This window comes from Carcharodon carcharias, chromosome 31 (assembly GCF_017639515.1).
Source record: "Carcharodon carcharias isolate sCarCar2 chromosome 31, sCarCar2.pri, whole genome shotgun sequence".
NCBI classification, from domain to species: Eukaryota; Metazoa; Chordata; class Chondrichthyes; order Lamniformes; family Lamnidae; genus Carcharodon; species Carcharodon carcharias.
The window spans coordinates 32,779,745-32,806,274 of record NC_054497.1 but is presented as its reverse complement, the minus strand read 5'-3'; the positions used below and the strand labels follow the sequence as shown (position 1 = coordinate 32,806,274).

Genomic DNA, 26,530 nt, shown 5'->3' with positions numbered 1-26,530 from the left:
AGCAAATAGGAGGCCATTCGGCCTGTCATGTCTGTGCTAGCTCTCTGCAAGAGCAACTCCCCTAGTGCCGCTCACCTGCCTTTCCCCCGTAGCCCTGCAAATATTTTCTCTTCAGATCATTATCGGATTCTCTTTTGAAAGCCACTCTTGAAAATGCCTGCTGCACACTCTCAGGCAGTGCATTGCAGATTCTAACCACTCGCTGAGCAAGAAGGTTTCTCCTCATGTCGCCTTGGTTCTTTTGCCAAACACCTTAAATGGGGGTCCTCCATGTTGTGTTTTCCACCTTACGCAAAGACACCGACGACACAAAGAGGATTGTTAGCTGAATTCTTTGATTTGAAAAGATGAAATATATACAATAATATCTGGGACAGCTCCTATCTTCGGCCCGATAATCATACATGAGTATATACGTCACACCCTGCCTGGCGATGCACAGCAATTTTAGATACGCTCCTTAAAGGTATACCACAACAACTCCAAGTTGTACCCTTAAATAATAAGAACTATTTACATTACAACAAATTGTTCTTCTGCGTTTGAACATACAATTGTACAAAGTGATCACCTTATGAGTCTCTGGAACAGAATGGTGGTTTGTTGATACTGTGAAGTTGGTTTGAGATTGCTATACGTTCTCACAATTCTGGTTGTCTGTAGGAGTGTTGCGCTGGGATCGTGTCTTAGATCGCGTTCTGCTCGCGATAGGGTTACTTGGTGTTTCTTGTTCTGGTACTTCCCTGATTCGCCATCGGTTTCTTCACAACGGGTGCTCGTACTTGATATGATCATGGTTCTGGACAGATGCTGGTGACTTCTGCCAGATTTCAGGTTCCATCGGTTGGGTGTTGTAGTCATACCTTTTGTCCAATGTTTAAGTTGGGTGATTCTTTGCTCATGTGCGTCCTTCGCCACCACCTTCAGTGAATGCATCACCTACTCCTGGATGCATGGAGAAACGATGAGTGGGCAGGGTTGTTCGTACTGTAATCCTGCTGCTGAAGGAGTGGTTGCACTGAGCGCTGTTGCTCTAAGGTGTAGCATTGTGACAGGCCGTCACGAGCCTTGTTTACTTTGTCGACATTTCATAAGTAAGGACTTTACAATATATACATTCCGGCATGCTATTGGACGTGGGGCAATGTGGTGATGAGGTAGTACGGTCAACTGCCCAGTTTTCACACATCGATGCGCAGACTGATCAACACGGAGAAAGCGTTTGAGAGGTGTATTTGCAAGTGAAAGATGCTGCTGTATGAGTGGCGTAGAGTATTTGAGAGATGAGAGTGCTGTCTGTGAGTGTTGGGTGAGCGTGCGTGTTTTTTGTGCGTAGCTAGTGCGGGTGAGTGTGAGAGAAAGAAAGAAAGTTGGGTTTTGAAACATGAACATGCTGAAAAGTAAAGAAAGCAGACGTTTGTAAGAATACTACTTTTAGCATTGAAAATGCCCTGGAAAAAGGGAGGTGCACCGTTGCCAGATATACTGCAATACTGGGTCAAGGCGTGGAGCGGACAGAGAAAGCCCCTATTCCATCTCCCTGTCTCAAAAATCAATTTAATATACGGTCCCCAGATAAGGGACATATCAGATATTAAACTGATAAGAACAGATACTACACTTGATCTTAGCCAAAAGGCCGATAAGCGACGCTAGCGCCGCTCTTGTCTTCCCCGAGTGCCAAATGCCTTCCCTCCTTTAAAGCAGACTGTCAGCGTTCAATAACTTATATATATATATATATCTATATAATCATTGACGGTTTCACTTTTGCCATATTTCTCCCGGCATTTCTAATTGGAACAGAAGGTTAATTTACGGAAGTTGCCTTTGTTCTCCCTTTTTCAGTGAGACTGCATCAGAGTTATGTAGATGGCAAGTATTCCACCAATCAGATGCGAGAGGCTTGTGCCTATCCGCATGGAGGTCACTGTCAGAGACTGCTGTGGACCATCTTTGGAAAGCAGTTGCGTGTCTTGCAGGGCATGAGTGACAATGCAGCAGCCAACTGTGCAGAGCTGCACATGTAGAATCCTAGAATGGTTACAGCAAATAGGAGGCCATTCGGCCTGTCGTGTCTGTGCTAGCTCTCTGAAAGAGCAACTCCCCTAGTGCCACTCACCTGCCTTTCCCCCGTAGCCCTGCAAATATTTTCTCTTCAGATCATTATCGGATTCTCTTTTGAAAGCCACTCTTGAAAATGCCTGCTGCACACTCTCAGGCAGTGCATTGCAGATTCTAACCACTCGCTGAGCAAGAAGGTTTCTCCTCATGTCGCCTTGGTTCTTTTGCCAAACACCTTAAATGGGGGTCCTCCATGTTGTGTTTTCCACCTTACGCAAAGACACCGACGACACAAAGAGGATTGTTAGCTGAATTCTTTGATTTGAAGAGATGAAATATATACAATAATATCTGGGACAGCTCCTATCTTCGGCCCGATAATCATACATGAGTATATACGTCACACCCTGCCTGGCGATGCACAGCAATTTTAGATACGCTCCTTAAAGGTATACCACAACAACTCCAAGTTGTACCCTTAAATAATAAGAACTATTTACATTACAACAAATTGTTCTTCTGCGTTTGAACATACAATTGTACAAAGTGATCACCTTATGAGTCTCTGGAACAGAATGGTGGTTTGTTGATACTGTGAAGTTGGTTTGAGATTGCTATACGTTCTCACAATTCTGGTTGTCTGTAGGAGTGTTGCGCTGGGATCGTGTCTTAGATCGCGTTCTGCTCGCGATGGGGTTACTTGGTGTTTCTTGTTCTGGTACTTCCCTGATTCGCCATCGGTTTCTTCACAACGGGTGCTCGTACTTGATATGATCATGGTTCTGGACAGATGCTGGTGACTTCTGCCGGATTTCAGGTTCCATCGGTTGGGTGTTGTAGTCATACCTTTTGTCCAATGTTTAAGTTGGGTGATTCTTTGCTCATGTGCGTCCTTCGCCACCACCTTCAGTGAATGCATCACCTACTCCTGGATACATGGAGAAACGATGAGTGGGCAGGGTTGTTCGTACTCTAATCTGCTGCTGAAGGAGTGGTTGCACTGAGCGCTGTTGCTCTAAGGTGTAGCATTGTGACAGGCCGTCACGAGCCTTGTTTACTTTGTCGACATTTCATAAGTAAGGACTTTACAATATATACATTCCGGCATGCTATTGGACGTGGGGCAATGTGGTGATGAGGTAGTACGGTCAACTGCCCAGTTTTCACACATCGATGCGCAGACTGATCAACACGGAGAAAGCGTTTGAGAGGTGTATTTGCAAGTGAAAGATGCTGCTGTATGAGTGGCGTAGAGTATTTGAGAGATGAGAGTGCTGTCTGTGAGTGTTGGGTGAGCGTGCGTGTTTTTTGTGTGTAGCTAGTGCGGGTGAGTGTGAGAGAAAGAAAGAAAGTTGGGTTTTGAAACATGAACATGCTGAAAAGTAAAGAAAGCAGACGTTTGTAAGAATACTACTTTTAGCATTGAAAATGCCCTGGAAAAAGGGAGGTGCACCGTTGCCAGATATACTGCAATACTGGGTCAAGGCGTGGAGCGGACAGAGCAAGCCCCTATTCCATCTACCTGCTCCAAAAATCAATTTAATATACGGTCCCCAGATAAGGGACATATCAGATATTAAACTGATAAGAACAGATACTACACTTGATCTTAGCCAAAAGGCCGAGAAGCGATGCCAGCGCTGCTCTTGACTTCCCCGAGTGCCAAATGCCTTCCCTCCTTTAAAGCAGACTGTCAGCGTTCAATAACTTATATATATATACATATATATCTATATAAGCACTGACGGTTTCACTTTTGCCATATTTCTCCCGGCATTTCTAATTGGAACAGAAGGTTAATTTACGGAAGTTGCCTTTGTTCTCCCTTTTTCAGTGAGACTGCATCAGAGTTATGTAGATGGCAAGTATTCCACCAATCAGATGCGAGAGGCTTGTGCCTATCCGCATGGAGGTCACTGTCAGAGACTGCTGTGGACCATCTTTGGAAAGCAGTTGCGTGTCTTGCAGGGCATGAGTGACAATGCAGCAGCCAACTGTGCAGAGCTGCACATGTAGAATCCTAGAATGGTTACAGCAAATAGGAGGCCATTCGGCCTGTCATGTCTGTGCTAGCTCTCTGCAAGAGCAACTCCCCTAGTGCCGCTCACCTGCCTTTCCCCCGTAGCCCTGCAAATATTTTCTCTTCAGATCATTATCGGATTCTCTTTTGAAAGCCACTCTTGAAAATGCCTGCTGCACACTCTCAGGCAGTGCATTGCAGATTCTAACCACTCGCTGAGCAAGAAGGTTTCTCCTCATGTCGCCTTGGTTCTTTTGCCAAACACCTTAAATGGGGGTCCTCCATGTTGTGTTTTCCACCTTACGCAAAGACACCGACGACACAAAGAGGATTGTTAGCTGAATTCTTTGATTTGAAGAGATGAAATATATACAATAATATCTGGGACAGCTCCTATCTTCGGCCCGATAATCATACATGAGTATATACGTCACACCCTGCCTGGCGATGCACAGCAATTTTAGATACGCTCCTTAAAGGTATACCACAACAACTCCAAGTTGTACCCTTAAATAATAAGAACTATTTACATTACAACAAATTGTTCTTCTGCGTTTGAACATACAATTGTACAAAGTGATCACCTTATGAGTCTCTGGAACAGAATGGTGGTTTGTTGATACTGTGAAGTTGGTTTGAGATTGCTATACGTTCTCACAATTCTGGTTGTCTGTAGGAGTGTTGCGCTGGGATCGTGTCTTAGATCGCGTTCTGCTCGCGATGGGGTTACTTGGTGTTTCTTGTTCTGGTACTTCCCTGATTCGCCATCGGTTTCTTCACAACGGGTGCTCGTACTTGATATGATCATGGTTCTGGACAGATGCTGGTGACTTCTGCCGGATTTCAGGTTCCATCGGTTGGGTGTTGTAGTCATACCTTTTGTCCAATGTTTAAGTTGGGTGATTCTTTGCTCATGTGCGTCCTTCGCCACCACCTTCAGTGAATGCATCACCTACTCCTGGATGCATGGAGAAACGATGAGTGTGCAGGGTTGTTCGTACTGTAATTCTGCTGCTGAAGGAGTGGTTGCACTGAGCGCTGTTGCTCTAAGGTGTAGCATTGTGACAGGCCGTGACGAGACTTGTTTACTTTGTCGACATTTCATAAGTAAGGACTTTACAATATATACATTCCGGCATGCTATTGGACGTGGGGCAATGTGGTGATGAGGTAGTACGGTCAACTGCCCAGTTTTCACACATCGATGCGCAGACTGATCAACACGGAGAAAGCGTTTGAGAGGTGTATTTGCAAGTGAAAGATGCTGCTGTATGAGTGGCGTAGAGTATTTGAGAGATGAGAGTGCTGTCTGTGAGTGTTGGGTGAGCGTGCGTGTTTTTTGTGCGTAGCTAGTGCGGGTGAGTGTGAGAGAAAGAAAGAAAGTTGGGTTTTGAAACATGAACATGCTGAAAAGTAAAGAAAGCAGACGTTTGTAAGAATACTATTTTTAGCATTGAAAATGCCCTGGAAAAAGGGAGGTGCACCGTTGCCAGATATACTGCAATACTGGGTCGATGCGTGGAGCAGACAGAGCAAGCCCCTATTCCATCTCCCTGCTCCAAAAATCAATTTAATATACGGTCCCCAGATAAGGGACATATCAGATATTAAACTGATAAGAACAGATACTACACTTGATCTTAGCCAAAAGGCCGAGAAGCGATGCCAGCGCTGCTCTTGACTTCCCCGAGTGCCAAATGCCTTCCCTCCTTTAAAGCAGACTGTCAGCGTTCAATAACTATATATATATACATATATATCTATATAAGCACTGACGGTTTCACTTTTGCCATATTTCTCCCGGCATTTCTAATTGGAACAGAAGGTTAATTTACGGAAGTTGCCTTTGTTCTCCCTTTTTCAGTGAGACTGCATCAGAGTTATGTAGATGGCAAGTATTCCACCAATCAGATGCGAGAGGCTTGTGCCTATCCGCATGGAGGTCACTGTCAGAGACTGCTGTGGACCATCTTTGGAAAGCAGTTGCGTGTCTTGCAGGGCATGAGTGACAATGCAGCAGCCAACTGTGCAGAGCTGCACATGTAGAATCCTAGAATGGTTACAGCAAATAGGAGGCCATTCGGCCTGTCGTGTCTGTGCTAGCTCTCTGAAAGAGCAACTCCCCTAGTGCCACTCACCTGCCTTTCCCCCGTAGCCCTGCAAATATTTTCTCTTCAGATCATTATCGGATTCTCTTTTGAAAGCCACTCTTGAAAATGCCTGCTGCACACTCTCAGGCAGTGCATTGCAGATTCTAACCACTCGCTGAGCAAGAAGGTTTCTCCTCATGTCGCCTTGGTTCTTTTGCCAAACACCTTAAATGGGGGTCCTCCATGTTGTGTTTTCCACCTTACGCAAAGACACCGACGACACAAAGAGGATTGTTAGCTGAATTCTTTGATTTGAAGAGATGAAATATATACAATAATATCTGGGACAGCTCCTATCTTCGGCCCGATAATCATACATGAGTATATACGTCACACCCTGCCTGGCGATGCACAGCAATTTTAGATACGCTCCTTAAAGGTATACCACAACAACTCCAAGTTGTACCCTTAAATAATAAGAACTATTTACATTACAACAAATTGTTCTTCTGCGTTTGAACATACAATTGTACAAAGTGATCACCTTATGAGTCTCTGGAACAGAATGGTGGTTTGTTGATACTGTGAAGTTGGTTTGAGATTGCTATACGTTCTCACAATTCTGGTTGTCTGTAGGAGTGTTGCGCTGGGATCGTGTCTTAGATCGCGTTCTGCTCGCGATGGGGTTACTTGGTGTTTCTTGTTCTGGTACTTCCCTGATTCGCCATCGGTTTCTTCACAACGGGTGCTCGTACTTGATATGATCATGGTTCTGGACAGATGCTGGTGACTTCTGCCGGATTTCAGGTTCCATCGGTTGGGTGTTGTAGTCATACCTTTTGTCCAATGTTTAAGTTGGGTGATTCTTTGCTCATGTGCGTCCTTCGCCACCACCTTCAGTGAATGCATCACCTACTCCTGGATGCATGGAGAAACGATGAGTGGGCAGGGTTGTTCGTACTGTAATTCTGCTGCTGAAGGAGTGGTTGCACTGAGCGCTGTTGCTCTAAGGTGTAGCATTGTGACAGGCCGTCACGAGCCTTGTTTACTTTGTCGACATTTCATAAGTAAGGACTTTACAATATATACATTCCGGCATGCTATTGGACGTGGGGCAATGTGGTGATGAGGTAGTACGGTCAACTGCCCAGTTTTCACACATCGATGCGCAGACTGATCAACACGGAGAAAGCGTTTGAGAGGTGTATTTGCAAGTGAAAGATGCTGCTGTATGAGTGGCGTAGAGTATTTGAGAGATGAGAGTGCTGTCTGTGAGTGTTGGGTGAGCGTGCGTGTTTTTTGTGCGTAGCTAGTGCGGGTGAGTGTGAGAGAAAGAAAGAAAGTTGGGTTTTGAAACATGAACATGCTGAAAAGTAAAGAAAGCAGACGTTTGTAAGAATACTATTTTTAGCATTGAAAATGCCCTGGAAAAAGGGAGGTGCACCGTTGCCAGATATACTGCAATACTGGGTCGATGCGTGGAGCAGACAGAGCAAGCCCCTATTCCATCTCCCTGCTCCAAAAATCAATTTAATATACGGTCCCCAGATAAGGGACATATCAGATATTAAACTGATAAGAACAGATACTACACTTGATCTTAGCCAAAAGGCCGAGAAGCGATGCCAGCGCTGCTCTTGACTTCCCCGAGTGCCAAATGCCTTCCCTCCTTTAAAGCAGACTGTCAGCGTTCAATAACTTATATATATATACATATATATCTATATAAGCACTGACGGTTTCACTTTTGCCATATTTCTCCCGGCATTTCTAATTGGAACAGAAGGTTAATTTACAGAAGTTGCCTTTGTTCTCCCTTTTTCAGTGAGACTGCATCAGAGTTATGTAGATGGCAAGTATTCCACCAATCAGATGCGAGAGGCTTGTGCCTATCCGCATGGAGGTCACTGTCAGAGACTGCTGTGGACCATCTTTGGAAAGCAGTTGCGTGTCTTGCAGGGCATGAGTGACAATGCAGCAGCCAACTGTGCAGAGCTGCACATGTAGAATCCTAGAATGGTTACAGCAAATAGGAGGCCATTCGGCCTGTCATGTCTGTGCTAGCTCTCTGCAAGAGCAACTCCCCTAGTGCCCCTCACCTGCCTTTCCCCCGTAGCCCTGCAAATATTTTCTCTTCAGATCATTATCGGATTCTCTTTTGAAAGCCACTCTTGAAAATGCCTGCTGCACACTCTCAGGCAGTGCATTGCAGATTCTAACCACTCGCTGAGCAAGAAGGTTTCTCCTCATGTCGCCTTGGTTCTTTTGCCAAACACCTTAAATGGGGGTCCTCCATGTTGTGTTTTCCACCTTACGCAAAGACACCGACGACACAAAGAGGATTGTTAGCTGAATTCTTTGATTTGAAGAGATGAAATATATACAATAATATCTGGGACAGCTCCTATCTTCGGCCCGATAATCATACATGAGTATATACGTCACACCCTGCCTGGCGATGCACAGCAATTTTAGATACGCTCCTTAAAGGTATACCACAACAACTCCAAGTTGTACCCTTAAATAATAAGAACTATTTACATTACAACAAATTGTTCTTCTGCGTTTGAACATACAATTGTACAAAGTGATCACCTTATGAGTCTCTGGAACAGAATGGTGGTTTGTTGATACTGTGAAGTTGGTTTGAGATTGCTATACGTTCTCACAATTCTGGTTGTCTGTAGGAGTGTTGCGCTGGGATCGTGTCTTAGATCGCGTTCTGCTCGCGATGGGGTTACTTGGTGTTTCTTGTTCTGGTACTTCCCTGATTCGCCATCGGTTTCTTCACAACGGGTGCTCGTACTTGATATGATCATGGTTCTGGACAGATGCTGGTGACTTCTGCCGGATTTCAGGTTCCATCGGTTGGGTGTTGTAGTCATACCTTTTGTCCAATGTTTAAGTTGGGTGATTCTTTGCTCATGTGCGTCCTTCGCCACCACCTTCAGTGAATGCATCACCTACTCCTGGATGCATGGAGAAACGATGAGTGGGCAGGGTTGTTCGTGCTGTAATTCTGCTGCTGAAGGAGTGGTTGCATTGAGCGCTGTTGCTCTAAGGTGTAGCATTGTGACAGGCCGTCACGAGCCTTGTTTACTTTGTCGACATTTCATAAGTAAGGACTTTACAATATATACATTCCGGCATGCTATTGGACGTGGGGCAATGTGGTGATGAGGTAGTACGGTCAACTGCCCAGTTTTCACACATCGATGCGCAGACTGATCAACACGGAGAAAGCGTTTGCGAGGTGTATTTGCAAGTGAAAGATGCTGCTGTATGAGTGGCGTAGAGTATTTGAGATATGAGAGTGCTGTCTGTGAGTGTTGGGTGAGCGTGCGTGTTTTTTGTGCGTAGCTAGTGCGGGTGAGTGTGAGAGAAAGAAAGAAAGTTGGGTTTTGAAACATGAACATGCTGAAAAGTAAAGAAAGCAGACGTTTGTAAGAATACTATTTTTAGCATTGAAAATGCCCTGGAAAAAGGGAGGTGCACCGTTGCCAGATATACTGCAATACTGGGTCGATGCGTGGAGCGGACAGAGCAAGCCCCTATTCCATCTCCCTGCTCCAAAAATCAATTTAATATACGGTCCCCAGATAAGGGACATATCAGATATTAAACTGATAAGAACAGATACTACACTTGATCTTAGCCAAAAGGCCGAGAAGCGATGCCAGCGCTGCTCTTGACTTCCCCGAGTGCCAAATGCCTTCCCTCCTTTAAAGCAGACTGTCAGCGTTCAATAACTTATATATATATATACATATATATCTATATAAGCACTGACGGTTTCACGTTTGCCATATTTCTCCCGGCATTTCTAATTGGAACAGAAGGTTAATTTACGGAAGTTGCCTTTGTTCTCCCTTTTTCAGTGAGACTGCATCAGAGTTATGTAGATGGCAAGTATTCCACCAATCAGATGCGAGAGGCTTGTGCCTATCCGCATGGAGGTCACTGTCAGAGACTGCTGTGGACCATCTTTGGAAAGCAGTTGCGTGTCTTGCAGGGCATGAGTGACAATGCAGCAGCCAACTGTGCAGAGCTGCACATGTAGAATCCTAGAATGGTTACAGCAAATAGGAGGCCATTCGGCCTGTCATGTCTGTGCTAGCTCTCTGCAAGAGCAACTCCCCTAGTGCCGCTCACCTGCCTTTCCCCCGTAGCCCTGCAAATATTTTCTCTTCAGATCATTATCGGATTCTCTTTTGAAAGCCACTCTTGAAAATGCCTGCTGCACACTCTCAGGCAGTGCATTGCAGATTCTAACCACTCGCTGAGCAAGAAGGTTTCTCCTCATGTCGCCTTGGTTCTTTTGCCAAACACCTTAAATGGGGGTCCTCCATGTTGTGTTTTCCACCTTACGCAAAGACACCGACGACACAAAGAGGATTGTTAGCTGAATTCTTTGATTTGAAGAGATGAAATATATACAATAATATCTGGGACAGCTCCTATCTTCGGCCCGATAATCATACATGAGTATATACGTCACACCCTGCCTGGCGATGCACAGCAATTTTAGATACGCTCCTTAAAGGTATACCACAACAACTCCAAGTTGTACCCTTAAATAATAAGAACTATTTACATTACAACAAATTGTTCTTCTGCGTTTGAACATACAATTGTACAAAGTGATCACCTTATGAGTCTCTGGAACAGAATGGTGGTTTGTTGATACTGTGAAGTTGGTTTGAGATTGCTATACGTTCTCACAATTCTGGTTGTCTGTAGGAGTGTTGCGCTGGGATCGTGTCTTAGATCGCGTTCTGCTCGCGATGGGGTTACTTGGTGTTTCTTGTTCTGGTACTTCCCTGATTCGCCATCGGTTTCTTCACAACGGGTGCTCGTACTTGATATGATCATGGTTCTGGACAGATGCTGGTGACTTCTGCCGGATTTCAGGTTCCATCGGTTGGGTGTTGTAGTCATACCTTTTGTCCAATGTTTAAGTTGGGTGATTCTTTGCTCATGTGCGTCCTTCGCCACCACCTTCAGTGAATGCATCACCTACTCCTGGATGCATGGAGAAACGATGAGTGTGCAGGGTTGTTCGTACTGTAATTCTGCTGCTGAAGGAGTGGTTGCACTGAGCGCTGTTGCTCTAAGGTGTAGCATTGTGACAGGCCGTCACGAGCCTTGTTTACTTTGTCGACATTTCATAAGTAAGGACTTTACAATATATACATTCCGGCATGCTATTGGACGTGGGGCAATGTGGTGATGAGGTAGTACGGTCAACTGCCCAGTTTTCACACATCGATGCGCAGACTGATCAACACGGAGAAAGCGTTTGAGAGGTGTATTTGCAAGTGAAAGATGCTGCTGTATGAGTGGCGTAGAGTATTTGAGAGATGAGAGTGCTGTCTGTGAGTGTTGGGTGAGCGTGCGTGTTTTTTGTGCGTAGCTAGTGCGGGTGAGTGTGAGAGAAAGAAAGAAAGTTGGGTTTTGAAACATGAACATGCTGAAAAGTAAAGAAAGCAGACGTTTGTAAGAATACTATTTTTAGCATTGAAAATGCCCTGGAAAAAGGGAGGTGCACCGTTGCCAGATATACTGCAATACTGGGTCGATGCGTGGAGCTGACAGAGCAAGCCCCTATTCCATCTCCCTGCTCCAAAAATCAATTTAATATACGGTCCCCAGATAAGGGACATATCAGATATTAAACTGATAAGAACAGATACTACACTTGATCTTAGCCAAAAGGCCGAGAAGCGATGCCAGCGCTGCTCTTGACTTCCCCGAGTGCCAAATGCCTTCCCTCCTTTAAAGCAGACTGTCAGCGTTCAATAACTTATATATATATACATATATATCTATATAAGCACTGACGGTTTCACGTTTGCCATATTTCTCCCGGCATTTCTAATTGGAACAGAAGGTTAATTTACGGAAGTTGCCTTTGTTCTCCCTTTTTCAGTGAGACTGCATCAGAGTTATGTAGATGGCAAGTATTCCACCAATCAGATGCGAGAGGCTTGTGCCTATCCGCATGGAGGTCACTGTCAGAGACTGCTGTGGACCATCTTTGGAAAGCAGTTGCGTGTCTTGCAGGGCATGAGTGACAATGCAGCAGCCAACTGTGCAGAGCTGCACATGTAGAATCCTAGAATGGTTACAGCAAATAGGAGGCCATTCGGCCTGTCATGTCTGTGCTAGCTCTCTGCAAGAGCAACTCCCCTAGTGCCGCTCACCTGCCTTTCCCCCGTAGCCCTGCAAATATTTTCTCTTCAGATCATTATCGGATTCTCTTTTGAAAGCCACTCTTGAAAATGCCTGCTGCACACTCTCAGGCAGTGCATTGCAGATTCTAACCACTCGCTGAGCAAGAAGGTTTCTCCTCATGTCGCCTTGGTTCTTTTGCCAAACACCTTAAATGGGGGTCCTCCATGTTGTGTTTTCCACCTTACGCAAAGACACCGACGACACAAAGAGGATTGTTAGCTGAATTCTTTGATTTGAAGAGATGAAATATATACAATAATATCTGGGACAGCTCCTATCTTCGGCCCGATAATCATACATGAGTATATACGTCACACCCTGCCTGGCGATGCACAGCAATTTTAGATACGCTCCTTAAAGGTATACCACAACAACTCCAAGTTGTACCCTTAAATAATAAGAACTATTTACATTACAACAAATTGTTCTTCTGCGTTTGAACATACAATTGTACAAAGTGATCACCTTATGAGTCTCTGGAACAGAATGGTGGTTTGTTGATACTGTGAAGTTGGTTTGAGATTGCTATACGTTCTCACAATTCTGGTTGTCTGTAGGAGTGTTGCGCTGGGATCGTGTCTTAGATCGCGTTCTGCTCGCGATGGGGTTACTTGGTGTTTCTTGTTCTGGTACTTCCCTGATTCGCCATCGGTTTCTTCACAACGGGTGCTCGTACTTGATATGATCATGGTTCTGGACAGATGCTGGTGACTTCTGCCGGATTTCAGGTTCCATCGGTTGGGTGTTGTAGTCATACCTTTTGTCCAATGTTTAAGTTGGGTGATTCTTTGCTCATGTGCGTCCTTCGCCACCACCTTCAGTGAATGCATCACCTACTCCTGGATGCATGGAGAAACGATGAGTGTGCAGGGTTGTTCGTACTGTAATTCTGCTGCTGAAGGAGTGGTTGCACTGAGCGCTGTTGCTCTAAGGTGTAGCATTGTGACAGGCCGTCACGAGCCTTGTTTACTTTGTCGACATTTCATAAGTAAGGACTTTACAATATATACATTCCGGCATACTATTGGACGTGGGGCAATGTGGTGATGAGGTAGTACGGTCAACTGCCCAGTTTTCACACATCGATGCGCAGACTGATCAACACGGAGAAAGCGTTTGAGAGGTGTATTTGCAAGTGAAAGATGCTGCTGTATGAGTGGCGTAGAGTACTTGAGAGATGAGAGTGCTGTCTGTGAGTGTTGGGTGAGCGTGCGTGTTTTTTGTGCGTAGCTAGTGCGGGTGAGTGTGAGAGAAAGAAAGAAAGTTGGGTTTTGAAACATGAACATGCTGAAAAGTAAAGAAAGCAGACGTTTGTAAGAATACTATTTTTAGCATTGAAAATGCCCTGGAAAAAGGGAGGTGCACCGTTGCCAGATATACTGCAATACTGGGTCGATGCGTGGAGTGGACAGAGCAAGCCCCTATTCCATCTCCCTGCTCCAAAAATCAATTTAATATACGGTCCCCAGATAAGGGACATATCAGATATTAAACTGATAAGAACAGATACTACACTTGATCTTAGCCAAAAGGCCGAGAAGCGATGCCAGCGCTGCTCTTGACTTCCCCGAGTGCCAAATGCCTTCCCTCCTTTAAAGCAGACTGTCAGCGTTCAATAACTTATATATATATACATATATATCTATATAAGCACTGACGGTTTCACTTTTGCCATATTTCTCCCGGCATTTCTAATTGGAACAGAAGGTTAATTTACGGAAGTTGCCTTTGTTCTCCCTTTTTCAGTGAGACTGCATCAGAGTTATGTAGATGGCAAGTATTCCACCAATCAGATGCGAGAGGCTTGTGCCTATCCGCATGGAGGTCACTGTCAGAGACTGCTGTGGACCATCTTTGGAAAGCAGTTGCGTGTCTTGCAGGGCATGAGTGACAATGCAGCAGCCAACTGTGCAGAGCTGCACATGTAGAATCCTAGAATGGTTACAGCAAATAGGAGGCCATTCGGCCTGTCATGTCTGTGCTAGCTCTCTGCAAGAGCAACTCCCCTAGTGCCCCTCACCTGCCTTTCCCCCGTAGCCCTGCAAATATTTTCTCTTCAGATCATTATCGGATTCTCTTTTGAAAGCCACTCTTGAAAATGCCTGCTGCACACTCTCAGGCAGTGCATTGCAGATTCTAACCACTCGCTGAGCAAGAAGGTTTCTCCTCATGTCGCCTTGGTTCTTTTGCCAAACACCTTAAATGGGGGTCCTCCATGTTGTGTTTTCCACCTTACGCAAAGACACCGACGACACAAAGAGGATTGTTAGCTGAATTCTTTGATTTGAAGAGATGAAATATATACAATAATATCTGGGACAGCTCCTATCTTCGGCCCGATAATCATACATGAGTATATACGTCACACCCTGCCTGGCGATGCACAGCAATTTTAGATACGCTCCTTAAAGGTATACCACAACAACTCCAAGTTGTACCCTTAAATAATAAGAACTATTTACATTACAACAAATTGTTCTTCTGCGTTTGAACATACAATTGTACAAAGTGATCACCTTATGAGTCTCTGGAACAGAATGGTGGTTTGTTGATACTGTGAAGTTGGTTTGAGATTGCTATACGTTCTCACAATTCTGGTTGTCTGTAGGAGTGTTGCGCTGGGATCGTGTCTTAGATCGCGTTCTGCTCGCGATGGGGTTACTTGGTGTTTCTTGTTCTGGTACTTCCCTGATTCGCCATCGGTTTCTTCACAACGGGTGCTCGTACTTGATATGATCATGGTTCTGGACAGATGCTGGTGACTTCTGCCGGATTTCAGGTTCCATCGGTTGGGTGTTGTAGTCATACCTTTTGTCCAATGTTTAAGTTGGGTGATTCTTTGCTCATGTGCGTCCTTCGCCACCACCTTCAGTGAATGCATCACCTACTCCTGGATGCATGGAGAAACGATGAGTGTGCAGGGTTGTTGGTACTGTAATTCTGCTGCTGAAGGAGTGGTTGCACTGAGCGCTGTTGCTCTAAGGTGTAGCATTGTGACAGGCCGTCACGAGACTTGTTTACTTTGTCGACATTTCATAAGTAAGGACTTTACAATATATACATTCCGGCATGCTATTGGACGTGGGGCAATGTGGTGATGAGGTAGTACGGTCAACTGCCCAGTTTTCACACATCGATGCGCAGACTGATCAACACGGAGAAAGCGTTTGAGAGGTGTATTTGCAAGTGAAAGATGCTGCTGTATGAGTGGCGTAAAGTATTTGAGAGATGAGAGTGCTGTCTGTGAGTGTTGGGTGAGCGTGCGTGTTTTTTGTGCGTAGCTAGTGAGGGTGAGTGTGAGAGAAAGAAAGAAAGTTGGGTTTTGAAACATGAACATGCTGAAAAGTAAACAAAGCAGACATTTGTAAGAACACTATTTTTAGCATTGAAAATGCCCTGGAAAAAGGGAGGTGCACCGTTGCCAGATATACTGCAATACTGGGTCGATGCGTGGAGCTGACAGAGCAAGCCCCTATTCCATCTCCCTGCTCCAAAAATCAATTTAATATACGGTCCCCAGATAAGGGACATATCAGATATTAAACTGATAAGAACAGATACTACACTTGATCTTAGCCAAAAGGCCGAGAAGCGATGCCAGCGCTGCTCTTGACTTCCCCGAGTGCCAAATGCCTTCCCTCCTTTAAAGCAGACTGTCAGCGTTCAATAACTTATATATATATACATATATATCTATATAAGCACTGACGGTTTCACGTTTGCCATATTTCTCCCGGCATTTCTAATTGGAACAGAAGGTTAATTTACGGAAGTTGCCTTTGTTCTCCCTTTTTCAGTGAGACTGCATCAGAGTTATGTAGATGGCAAGTATTCCACCAATCAGATGCGAGAGGCTTGTGCCTATCCGCATGGAGGTCACTGTCAGAGACTGCTGTGGACCATCTTTGGAAAGCAGTTGCGTGTCTTGCAGGGCATGAGTGACAATGCAGCAGCCAACTGTGCAGAGCTGCACATGTAGAATCGTAGAATGGTTACAGCAAATAGGAGGCCATTCGGCCTGTCATGTCTGTGCTAGCTCTCTGCAAGAGCAACTCCCCTAGTGCCGCTCACCTGCCTTTCCCCCGTAGCCCTGCAAATATTTTCTCTTCAGATCATTATCGGATTCTCTTTTGAAAGCCACTCTTGAAAATGCCTGCTGCACACTCTCAGGCAGTGCATTGCAGATTCTAACCACTCGCTGAGCAAGAAGGTTTCTCCTCATGTCGCCTTGGTTCTTTTGCCAAACACCTTAAATGGGGGTCCTCCATGTTGTGTTTTCCACCTTACGCAAAGACACCGACGACACAAAGAGGATTGTTAGCTGAATTCTTTGATTTGAAGAGATGAAATATATACAATAATATCTGGGACAGCTCCTATCTTCGGCCCGATAATCATACATGAGTATATACGTCACACCCTGCCTGGCGATGCACAGCAATTTTAGATACGCTCCTTAAAGGTATACCACAACAACTCCAAGTTGTACCCTTAAATAATAAGAACTATTTACATTACAACAAATTGTTCTTCTGCGTTTGAACATACAATTGTACAAAGTGATCACCTTATGAGTCTCTGGAACAGAATGGTGGTTTGTTGATACTGTGAAGTTGGTTTGAGATTGCTATACGTTCTCACAATTCTGGTTGTCTGTAGGAGTGTTGCGCTGGGATCGTGTCTTAGATCGCGTTCTGCTCGCGATGGGGTTACTTGGTGTTTCTTGTTCTGGTACTTCCCTGATTCGCCATCGGTTTCTTCACAACGGGTGCTCGTACTTGATATGATCATGGTTCTGGACAGATGCTGGTGACTTCTGCCGGATTTCAGGTTCCATCGGTTGGGTGTTGTAGTCATACCTTTTGTCCAATGTTTAAGTTGGGTGATTCTTTGCTCATGTGCGTCCTTCGCCACCACCTTCAGTGAATGCATCACCTACTCCTGGATGCATGGAGAAACGATGAGTGTGCAGGGTTGTTGGTACTGTAATTCTGCTGCTGAAGGAGTGGTTGCACTGAGCGCTGTTGCTCTAAGGTGTAGCATTGTGACAGGCCGTCACGAGCCTTGTTTACTTTGTCGACATTTCATAAGTAAGGACTTTACAATATATACATTCCGGCATGCTATTGGACGTGGGGCAATGTGGTGATGAGGTAGTACGGTCAACTGCCCAGTTTTCACACATCGATGCGCAGACTGATCAACACGGAGAAAGCGTTTGAGAGGTGTATTTGCAAGTGAAAGATGCTGCTGTATGAGTGGCGTAGAGTATTTGAGAGATGAGAGTGCTGTCTGTGAGTGTTGGGTGAGCGTGCGTGTTTTTTGTGCGTAGCTAGTGCGGGTGAGTGTGAGAGAAAGAAAGAAAGTTGGGTTTTGAAACATGAACATGCTGAAAAGTAAAGAAAGCAGACGTTTGTAAGAATACTATTTTTAGCATTGAAAATGCCCTGGAAAAAGGGAGGTGCACCGTTGCCAGATATACTGCAATACTGGGTCGATGCGTGGAGCGGACAGAGCAAGCCCCTATTCCATCTCCCTGCTCCAAAAATCAATTTAATATACGGTCCCCAGATAAGGGACATATCAGATATTAAACTGATAAGAACAGATACTACACTTGATCTTAGCCAAAAGGCCGAGAAGCGATGCCAGCGCTGCTCTTGACTTCCCCGAGTGCCAAATGCCTTCCCTCCTTTAAAGCAGACTGTCAGCGTTCAATAACTTATATATATATACATATATATCTATATAAGCACTGACGGTTTCACTTTTGCCATATTTCTCCCGGCATTTCTAATTGGAACAGAAGGTTAATTTACGGAAGTTGCCTTTGTTCTCCCTTTTTCAGTGAGACTGCATCAGAGTTATGTAGATGGCAAGTATTCCACCAATCAGATGCGAGAGGCTTGTGCCTATCCGCATGGAGGTCACTGTCAGAGACTGCTGTGGACCATCTTTGGAAAGCAGTTGCGTGTCTTGCAGGGCATGAGTGACAATGCAGCAGCCAACTGTGCAGAGCTGCACATGTAGAATCCTAGAATGGTTACAGCAAATAGGAGGCCATTCGGCCTGTCATGTCTGTGCTAGCTCTCTGCAAGAGCAACTCCCCTAGTGCCGCTCACCTGCCTTTCCCCCGTAGCCCTGCAAATATTTTCTCTTCAGATCATTATCGGATTCTCTTTTGAAAGCCACTCTTGAAAATGCCTGCTGCACACTCTCAGGCAGTGCATTGCAGATTCTAACCACTCGCTGAGCAAGAAGGTTTCTCCTCATGTCGCCTTGGTTCTTTTGCCAAACACCTTAAATGGGGGTCCTCCATGTTGTGTTTTCCACCTTACGCAAAGACACCGACGACACAAAGAGGATTGTTAGCTGAATTCTTTGATTTGAAGAGATGAAATATATACAATAATATCTGGGACAGCTCCTATCTTCGGCCCGATAATCATACATGAGTATATACGTCACACCCTGCCTGGCGATGCACAGCAATTTTAGATACGCTCCTTAAAGGTATACCACAACAACTCCAAGTTGTACCCTTAAATAATAAGAACTATTTACATTACAACAAATTGTTCTTCTGCGTTTGAACATACAATTGTACAAAGTGATCACCTTATGAGTCTCTGGAACAGAATGGTGGTTTGTTGATACTGTGAAGTTGGTTTGAGATTGCTATACGTTCTCACAATTCTGGTTGTCTGTAGGAGTGTTGCGCTGGGATCGTGTCTTAGATCGCGTTCTGCTCGCGATGGGGTTACTTGGTGTTTCTTGTTCTGGTACTTCCCTGATTCGCCATCGGTTTCTTCACAACGGGTGCTCGTACTTGATATGATCATGGTTCTGGACAGATGCTGGTGACTTCTGCCGGATTTCAGGTTCCATCGGTTGGGTGTTGTAGTCATACCTTTTGTCCAATGTTTAAGTTGGGTGATTCTTTGCTCATGTGCGTCCTTCGCCACCACCTTCAGTGAATGCATCACCTACTCCTGGATGCATGGAGAAACGATGAGTGTGCAGGGTTGTTCGTACTGTAATTCTGCTGCTGAAGGAGTGGTTGCACTGAGCGCTGTTGCTCTAAGGTGTAGCATTGTGACAGGCCGTCACGAGCCTTGTTTACTTTGTCGACATTTCATAAGTAAGGACTTTACAATATATACATTCCGGCATGCTATTGGACGTGGGGCAATGTGGTGATGAGGTAGTACGGTCAACTGCCCAGTTTTCACACATCGATGCGCAGACTGATCAACACGGAGAAAGCGTTTGAGAGGTGTATTTGCAAGTGAAAGATGCTGCTGTATGAGTGGCGTAGAGTATTTGAGAGATGAGAGTGCTGTCTGTGAGTGTTGGGTGAGCGTGCGTGTTTTTTGTGCGTAGCTAGTGAGGGTGAGTGTGAGAGAAAGAAAGAAAGTTGGGTTTTGAAACATGAACATGCTGAAAAGTAAAGAAAGCAGACGTTTGTAAGAATACTATTTTTAGCATTGAAAATGCCCTGGAAAAAGGGAGGTGCACCGTTGCCAGATATACTGCAATACTGGGTCGATGCGTGGAGTGGACAGAGCAAGCCCCTATTCCATCTCCCTGCTCCAAAAATCAATTTAATATACGGTCCCCAGATAAGGGACATATCAGATATTAAACTGATAAGAACAGATACTACACTTGATCTTAGCCAAAAGGCCGAGAAGCGATGCCAGCGCTGCTCTTGACTTCCCCGAGTGCCAAATGCCTTCCCTCCTTTAAAGCAGACTGTCAGCGTTCAATAACTTATATATATATACATATATATCTATATAAGCACTGACGGTTTCACGTTTGCCATATTTCTCCCGGCATTTCTAATTGGAACAGAAGGTTAATTTACGGAAGTTGCCTTTGTTCTCCCTTTTTCAGTGAGACTGCATCAGAGTTATGTAGATGGCAAGTATTCCACCAATCAGATGCGAGAGGCTTGTGCCTATCCGCATGGAGGTCACTGTCAGAGACTGCTGTGGACCATCTTTGGAAAGCAGTTGCGTGTCTTGCAGGGCATGAGTGACAATGCAGCAGCCAACTGTGCAGAGCTGCACATGTAGAATCCTAGAATGGTTACAGCAAATAGGAGGCCATTCGGCCTGTCATGTCTGTGCTAGCTCTCTGCAAGAGCAACTCCCCTAGTGCCGCTCACCTGCCTTTCCCCCGTAGCCCTGCAAATATTTTCTCTTCAGATCATTATCGGATTCTCTTTTGAAAGCCACTCTTGAAAATGCCTGCTGCACACTCTCAGGCAGTGCATTGCAGATTCTAACCACTCGCTGAGCAAGAAGGTTTCTCCTCATGTCGCCTTGGTTCTTTTGCCAAACACCTTAAATGGGGGTCCTCCATGTTGTGTTTTCCACCTTACGCAAAGACACCGACGACACAAAGAGGATTGTTAGCTGAATTCTTTGATTTGAAGAGATGAAATATATACAATAATATCTGGGACAGCTCCTATCTTCGGCCCGATAATCATACATGAGTATATACGTCACACCCTGCCTGGCGATGCACAGCAATTTTAGATACGCTCCTTAAAGGTATACCACAACAACTCCAAGTTGTACCCTTAAATAATAAGAACTATTTACATTACAACAAATTGTTCTTCTGCGTTTGAACATACAATTGTACAAAGTGATCACCTTATGAGTCTCTGGAACAGAATGGTGGTTTGTTGATACTGTGAAGTTGGTTTGAGATTGCTATACGTTCTCACAATTCTGGTTGTCTGTAGGAGTGTTGCGCTGGGATCGTGTCTTAGATCGCGTTCTGCTCGCGATGGGGTTACTTGGTGTTTCTTGTTCTGGTACTTCCCTGATTCGCCATCGGTTTCTTCACAACGGGTGCTCGTACTTGATATGATCATGGTTCTGGACAGATGCTGGTGACTTCTGCCGGATTTCAGGTTCCATCGGTTGGGTGTTGTAGTCATACCTTTTGTCCAATGTTTAAGTTGGGTGATTCTTTGCTCATGTGCGTCCTTCGCCACCACCTTCAGTGAATGCATCACCTACTCCTGGATGCATGGAGAAACGATGAGTGTGCAGGGTTGTTCGTACTGTAATTCTGCTGCTGAAGGAGTGGTTGCACTGAGCGCTGTTGCTCTAAGGTGTAGCATTGTGACAGGCCGTCACGAGCCTTGTTTACTTTGTCGACATTTCATAAGTAAGGACTTTACAATATATACATTCCGGCATGCTATTGGACGTGGGGCAATGTGGTGATGAGGTAGTACGGTCAACTGCCCAGTTTTCACACATCGATGCGCAGACTGATCAACACGGAGAAAGCGTTTGAGAGGTGTATTTGCAAGTGAAAGATGCTGCTGTATGAGTGGCGTAGAGTATTTGAGAGATGAGAGTGCTGTCTGTGAGTGTTGGGTGAGCGTGCGTGTTTTTTGTGCGTAGCTAGTGAGGGTGAGTGTGAGAGAAAGAAAGAAAGTTGGGTTTTGAAACATGAACATGCTGAAAAGTAAAGAAAGCAGACGTTTGTAAGAATACTATTTTTAGCATTGAAAATGCCCTGGAAAAAGGGAGGTGCACCGTTGCCAGATATACTGCAATACTGGGTCGATGCGTGGAGCGGACAGAGCAAGCCCCTATTCCATCTCCCTGCTCAAAAATCAATTTAATATACGGTCCCCAGATAAGGGACATATGAGATATTAAACTGATAAGAACAGATACTACACTTGATCTTAGCCAAAAGGCCGAGAAGCGATGCCAGCGCTGCTCTTGACTTCCCCGAGTGCCAAATGCCTTCCCTCCTTTAAAGCAGACTGTCAGCGTTCAATAACTTATATATATATATACATATATATCTATATAAGCACTGACGGTTTCACGTTTGCCATATTTCTCCCGGCATTTCTAATTGGAACAGAAGGTTAATTTACGGAAGTTGCCTTTGTTCTCCCTTTTTCAGTGAGACTGCATCAGAGTTATGTAGATGGCAAGTATTCCACCAATCAGATGCGAGAGGCTTGTGCCTATCCGCATGGAGGTCACTGTCAGAGACTGCTGTGGACCATCTTTGGAAAGCAGTTGCGTGTCTTGCAGGGCATGAGTGACAATGCAGCAGCCAACTGTGCAGAGCTGCACATGTAGAATCCTAGAATGGTTACAGCAAATAGGAGGCCATTCGGCCTGTCATGTCTGTGCTAGCTCTCTGCAAGAGCAACTCCCCTAGTGCCGCTCACCTGCCTTTCCCCCGTAGCCCTGCAAATATTTTCTCTTCAGATCATTATCGGATTCTCTTTTGAAAGCCACTCTTGAAAATGCCTGCTGCACACTCTCAGGCAGTGCATTGCAGATTCTAACCACTCGCTGAGCAAGAAGGTTTCTCCTCATGTCGCCTTGGTTCTTTTGCCAAACACCTTAAATGGGGGTCCTCCATGTTGTGTTTTCCACCTTACGCAAAGACACCGACGACACAAAGAGGATTGTTAGCTGAATTCTTTGATTTGAAGAGATGAAATATATACAATAATATCTGGGACAGCTCCTATCTTCGGCCCGATAATCATACATGAGTATATACGTCACACCCTGCCTGGCGATGCACAGCAATTTTAGATACGCTCCTTAAAGGTATACCACAACAACTCCAAGTTGTACCCTTAAATAATAAGAACTATTTACATTACAACAAATTGTTCTTCTGCGTTTGAACATACAATTGTACAAAGTGATCACCTTATGAGTCTCTGGAACAGAATGGTGGTTTGTTGATACTGTGAAGTTGGTTTGAGATTGCTATACGTTCTCACAATTCTGGTTGTCTGTAGGAGTGTTGCGCTGGGATCGTGTCTTAGATCGCGTTCTGCTCGCGATGGGGTTACTTGGTGTTTCTTGTTCTGGTACTTCCCTGATTCGCCATCGGTTTCTTCACAACGGGTGCTCGTACTTGATATGATCATGGTTCTGGACAGATGCTGGTGACTTCTGCCGGATTTCAGGTTCCATCGGTTGGGTGTTGTAGTCATACCTTTTGTCCAATGTTTAAGTTGGGTGATTCTTTGCTCATGTGCGTCCTTCGCCACCACCTTCAGTGAATGCATCACCTACTCCTGGATGCATGGAGAAACGATGACTGTGCAGGGTTGTTGGTACTGTAATTCTGCTGCTGAAGGAGTGGTTGCACTGAGCGCTGTTGCTCTAAGGTGTAGCATTGTGACAGGCCGTCACGAGCCTTGTTTACTTTGTCGACATTTCATAAGTAAGGACTTTACAATATATACATTCCGGCATGCTATTGGACGTGGGGCAATGTGGTGATGAGGTAGTACGGTCAACTGCCCAGTTTTCACACATCGATGCGCAGACTGATCAACACGGAGAAAGCGTTTGAGAGGTGTATTTGCAAGTGAAAGATGCTGCTGTATGAGTGGCGTAGAGTATTTGAGAGATGAGAGTGCTGTCTGTGAGTGTTGGGTGAGCGTGCGTGTTTTTTGTGCGTAGCTAGTGAGGGTGAGTGTGAGAGAAAGAAAGAAAGTTGGGTTTTGAAACATGAACATGCTGAAAAGTAAAGAAAGCAGACGTTTGTAAGAATACTATTTTTAGCATTGAAAATGCCCTGGAAAAAGGGAGGTGCACCGTTGCCAGATATACTGCAATACTGGGTCGATGCGTGGAGCGGACAGAGCAAGCCCCTATTCCATCTCCAAAAATCAATTTAATATACGGTCCCCAGATAAGGGACATATCAGATATTAAACTGATAAGAACAGATACTACACTTGATCTTAGCCAAAAGGCCGAGAAGCGATGCCAGCGCTGCTCTTGACTTCCCCGAGTGCCAAATGCCTTCCCTCCTTTAAAGCAGACTGTCAGCGTTCAATAACTTATATATATATACATATATATCTATATAAGCACTGACGGTTTCACGTTTGCCATATTTCTCCCGGCATTTCTAATTGGAACAGAAGGTTAATTTACGGAAGTTGCCTTTGTTCTCCCTTTTTCAGTGAGACTGCATCAGAGTTATGTAGATGGCAAGTATTCCACCAATCAGATGCGAGAGGCTTGTGCCTATCCGCATGGAGGTCACTGTCAGAGACTGCTGTGGACCATCTTTGGAAAGCAGTTGCGTGTCTTGCAGGGCATGAGTGACAATGCAGCAGCCAACTGTGCAGAGCTGCACATGTAGAATCCTAGAATGGTTACAGCAAATAGGAGGCCATTCGGCCTGTCATGTCTGTGCTAGCTCTCTGCAAGAGCAACTCCCCTAGTGCCCCTCACCTGCCTTTCCCCCGTAGCCCTGCAAATATTTTCTCTTCAGATCATTATCGGATTCTCTTTTGAAAGCCACTCTTGAAAATGCCTGCTGCACACTCTCAGGCAGTGCATTGCAGATTCTAACCACTCGCTGAGCAAGAAGGTTTCTCCTCATGTCGCCTTGGTTCTTTTGCCAAACACCTTAAATGGGGGTCCTCCATGTTGTGTTTTCCACCTTACGCAAAGACACCGACGACACAAAGAGGATTGTTAGCTGAATTCTTTGATTTGAAGAGATGAAATATATACAATAATATCTGGGACAGCTCCTATCTTCGGCCCGATAATCATACATGAGTATATACGTCACACCCTGCCTGGCGATGCACAGCAATTTTAGATACGCTCCTTAAAGGTATACCACAACAACTCCAAGTTGTACCCTTAAATAATAAGAACTATTTACATTACAACAAATTGTTCTTCTGCGTTTGAACATACAATTGTACAAAGTGATCACCTTATGAGTCTCTGGAACAGAATGGTGGTTTGTTGATACTGTGAAGTTGGTTTGAGATTGCTATACGTTCTCACAATTCTGGTTGTCTGTAGGAGTGTTGCGCTGGGATCGTGTCTTAGATCGCGTTCTGCTCGCGATGGGGTTACTTGGTGTTTCTTGTTCTGGTACTTCCCTGATTCGCCATCGGTTTCTTCACAACGGGTGCTCGTACTTGATATGATCATGGTTCTGGACAGATGCTGGTGACTTCTGCCGGATTTCAGGTTCCATCGGTTGGGTGTTGTAGTCATACCTTTTGTCCAATGTTTAAGTTGGGTGATTCTTTGCTCATGTGCGTCCTTCGCCACCACCTTCAGTGAATGCATCACCTACTCCTGGATGCATGGAGAAACGATGAGTGTGCAGGGTTGTTCGTACTGTAATTCTGCTGCTGAAGGAGTGGTTGCACTGAGCGCTGTTGCTCTAAGGTGTAGCATTGTGACAGGCCGTCACGAGCCTTGTTTACTTTGTCGACATTTCATAAGTAAGGACTTTACAATATATACATTCCGGCATGCTATTGGACGTGGGGCAATGTGGTGATGAGGTAGTACGGTCAACTGCCCAGTTTTCACACATCGATGCGCAGACTGATCAACACGGAGAAAGCGTTTGAGAGGTGTATTTGCAAGTGAAAGATGCTGCTGTATGAGTGGCGTAGAGTATTTGAGAGATGAGAGTGCTGTCTGTGAGTGTTGGGTGAGCGTGCGTGTTTTTTGTGCGTAGCTAGTGAGGGTGAGTGTGAGAGAAAGAAAGAAAGTTGGGTTTTGAAACATGAACATGCTGAAAAGTAAAGAAAGCAGACGTTTGTAAGAATACTATTTTTAGCATTGAAAATGCCCTGGAAAAAGGGAGGTGCACCGTTGCCAGATATACTGCAATACTGGGTCGATGCGTGGAGTGGACAGAGCAAGCCCCTATTCCATCTCCCTGCTCCAAAAATCAATTTAATATACGGTCCCCAGATAAGGGACATATCAGATATTAAACTGATAAGAACAGATACTACACTTGATCTTAGCCAAAAGGCCGAGAAGCGATGCCAGCGCTGCTCTTGACTTCCCCGAGTGCCAAATGCCTTCCCTCCTTTAAAGCAGACTGTCAGCGTTCAATAACCTATATATATATATATATATATATCTATATAAGCACTGACGGTTTCACTTTTGCCATATTTCTCCCGGCATTTCTAATTGGAACAGAAGGTTAATTTACGGAAGTTGCCTTTGTTCTCCCTTTTTCAGTGAGACTGCATCAGAGTTATGTAGATGGCAAGTATTCCACCAATCAGATGCGAGAGGCTTGTGCCTATCCGCAT

At 45.0% G+C, this 26,530-nt stretch overlaps 13 non-coding genes across 13 annotated transcripts; all 13 read right to left on the bottom strand.

Annotated features, from left to right (window-relative positions):
• Positions 1-1,460: 1,460 nt before the first annotated feature.
• On the bottom strand, positions 1,461-1,651 carry LOC121271901. Its single transcript, XR_005941817.1, has one exon. It is a non-coding gene; the product is annotated as a U2 spliceosomal RNA (small nuclear RNA).
• A 1,855-nt stretch (positions 1,652-3,506) lies between these two features.
• On the bottom strand, positions 3,507-3,697 carry LOC121271886. The gene has a single exon (XR_005941803.1). It is a non-coding gene; the product is annotated as a U2 spliceosomal RNA (small nuclear RNA).
• Positions 3,698-5,557: 1,860 nt separating this feature from the next.
• On the bottom strand, positions 5,558-5,748 carry LOC121271870. The gene has a single exon (XR_005941788.1). It is a non-coding gene; the product is annotated as a U2 spliceosomal RNA (small nuclear RNA).
• Positions 5,749-7,607: 1,859 nt separating this feature from the next.
• On the bottom strand, positions 7,608-7,798 carry LOC121271869. The gene has a single exon (XR_005941787.1). It is a non-coding gene; the product is annotated as a U2 spliceosomal RNA (small nuclear RNA).
• A 1,860-nt stretch (positions 7,799-9,658) lies between these two features.
• On the bottom strand, positions 9,659-9,849 carry LOC121271873. The gene has a single exon (XR_005941790.1). It is a non-coding gene; the product is annotated as a U2 spliceosomal RNA (small nuclear RNA).
• Positions 9,850-11,711: 1,862 nt separating this feature from the next.
• Positions 11,712-11,902, bottom strand: LOC121271863. Its single transcript, XR_005941781.1, has one exon. It is a non-coding gene; the product is annotated as a U2 spliceosomal RNA (small nuclear RNA).
• A 1,860-nt stretch (positions 11,903-13,762) lies between these two features.
• On the bottom strand, positions 13,763-13,953 carry LOC121271868. Its single transcript, XR_005941786.1, has one exon. It is a non-coding gene; the product is annotated as a U2 spliceosomal RNA (small nuclear RNA).
• A 1,860-nt stretch (positions 13,954-15,813) lies between these two features.
• Positions 15,814-16,004, bottom strand: LOC121271857. Its single transcript, XR_005941775.1, has one exon. It is a non-coding gene; the product is annotated as a U2 spliceosomal RNA (small nuclear RNA).
• Positions 16,005-17,864: 1,860 nt separating this feature from the next.
• Positions 17,865-18,055, bottom strand: LOC121271872. The gene has a single exon (XR_005941789.1). It is a non-coding gene; the product is annotated as a U2 spliceosomal RNA (small nuclear RNA).
• A 1,860-nt stretch (positions 18,056-19,915) lies between these two features.
• Positions 19,916-20,106, bottom strand: LOC121271867. The gene has a single exon (XR_005941785.1). It is a non-coding gene; the product is annotated as a U2 spliceosomal RNA (small nuclear RNA).
• A 1,860-nt stretch (positions 20,107-21,966) lies between these two features.
• Positions 21,967-22,156, bottom strand: LOC121271891. Its single transcript, XR_005941807.1, has one exon. It is a non-coding gene; the product is annotated as a U2 spliceosomal RNA (small nuclear RNA).
• Positions 22,157-24,018: 1,862 nt separating this feature from the next.
• Positions 24,019-24,202, bottom strand: LOC121271889. Its single transcript, XR_005941806.1, has one exon. It is a non-coding gene; the product is annotated as a U2 spliceosomal RNA (small nuclear RNA).
• Positions 24,203-26,062: 1,860 nt separating this feature from the next.
• LOC121271866 lies at positions 26,063-26,253 on the bottom strand. Its single transcript, XR_005941784.1, has one exon. It is a non-coding gene; the product is annotated as a U2 spliceosomal RNA (small nuclear RNA).
• Positions 26,254-26,530: the final 277 nt, after the last annotated feature.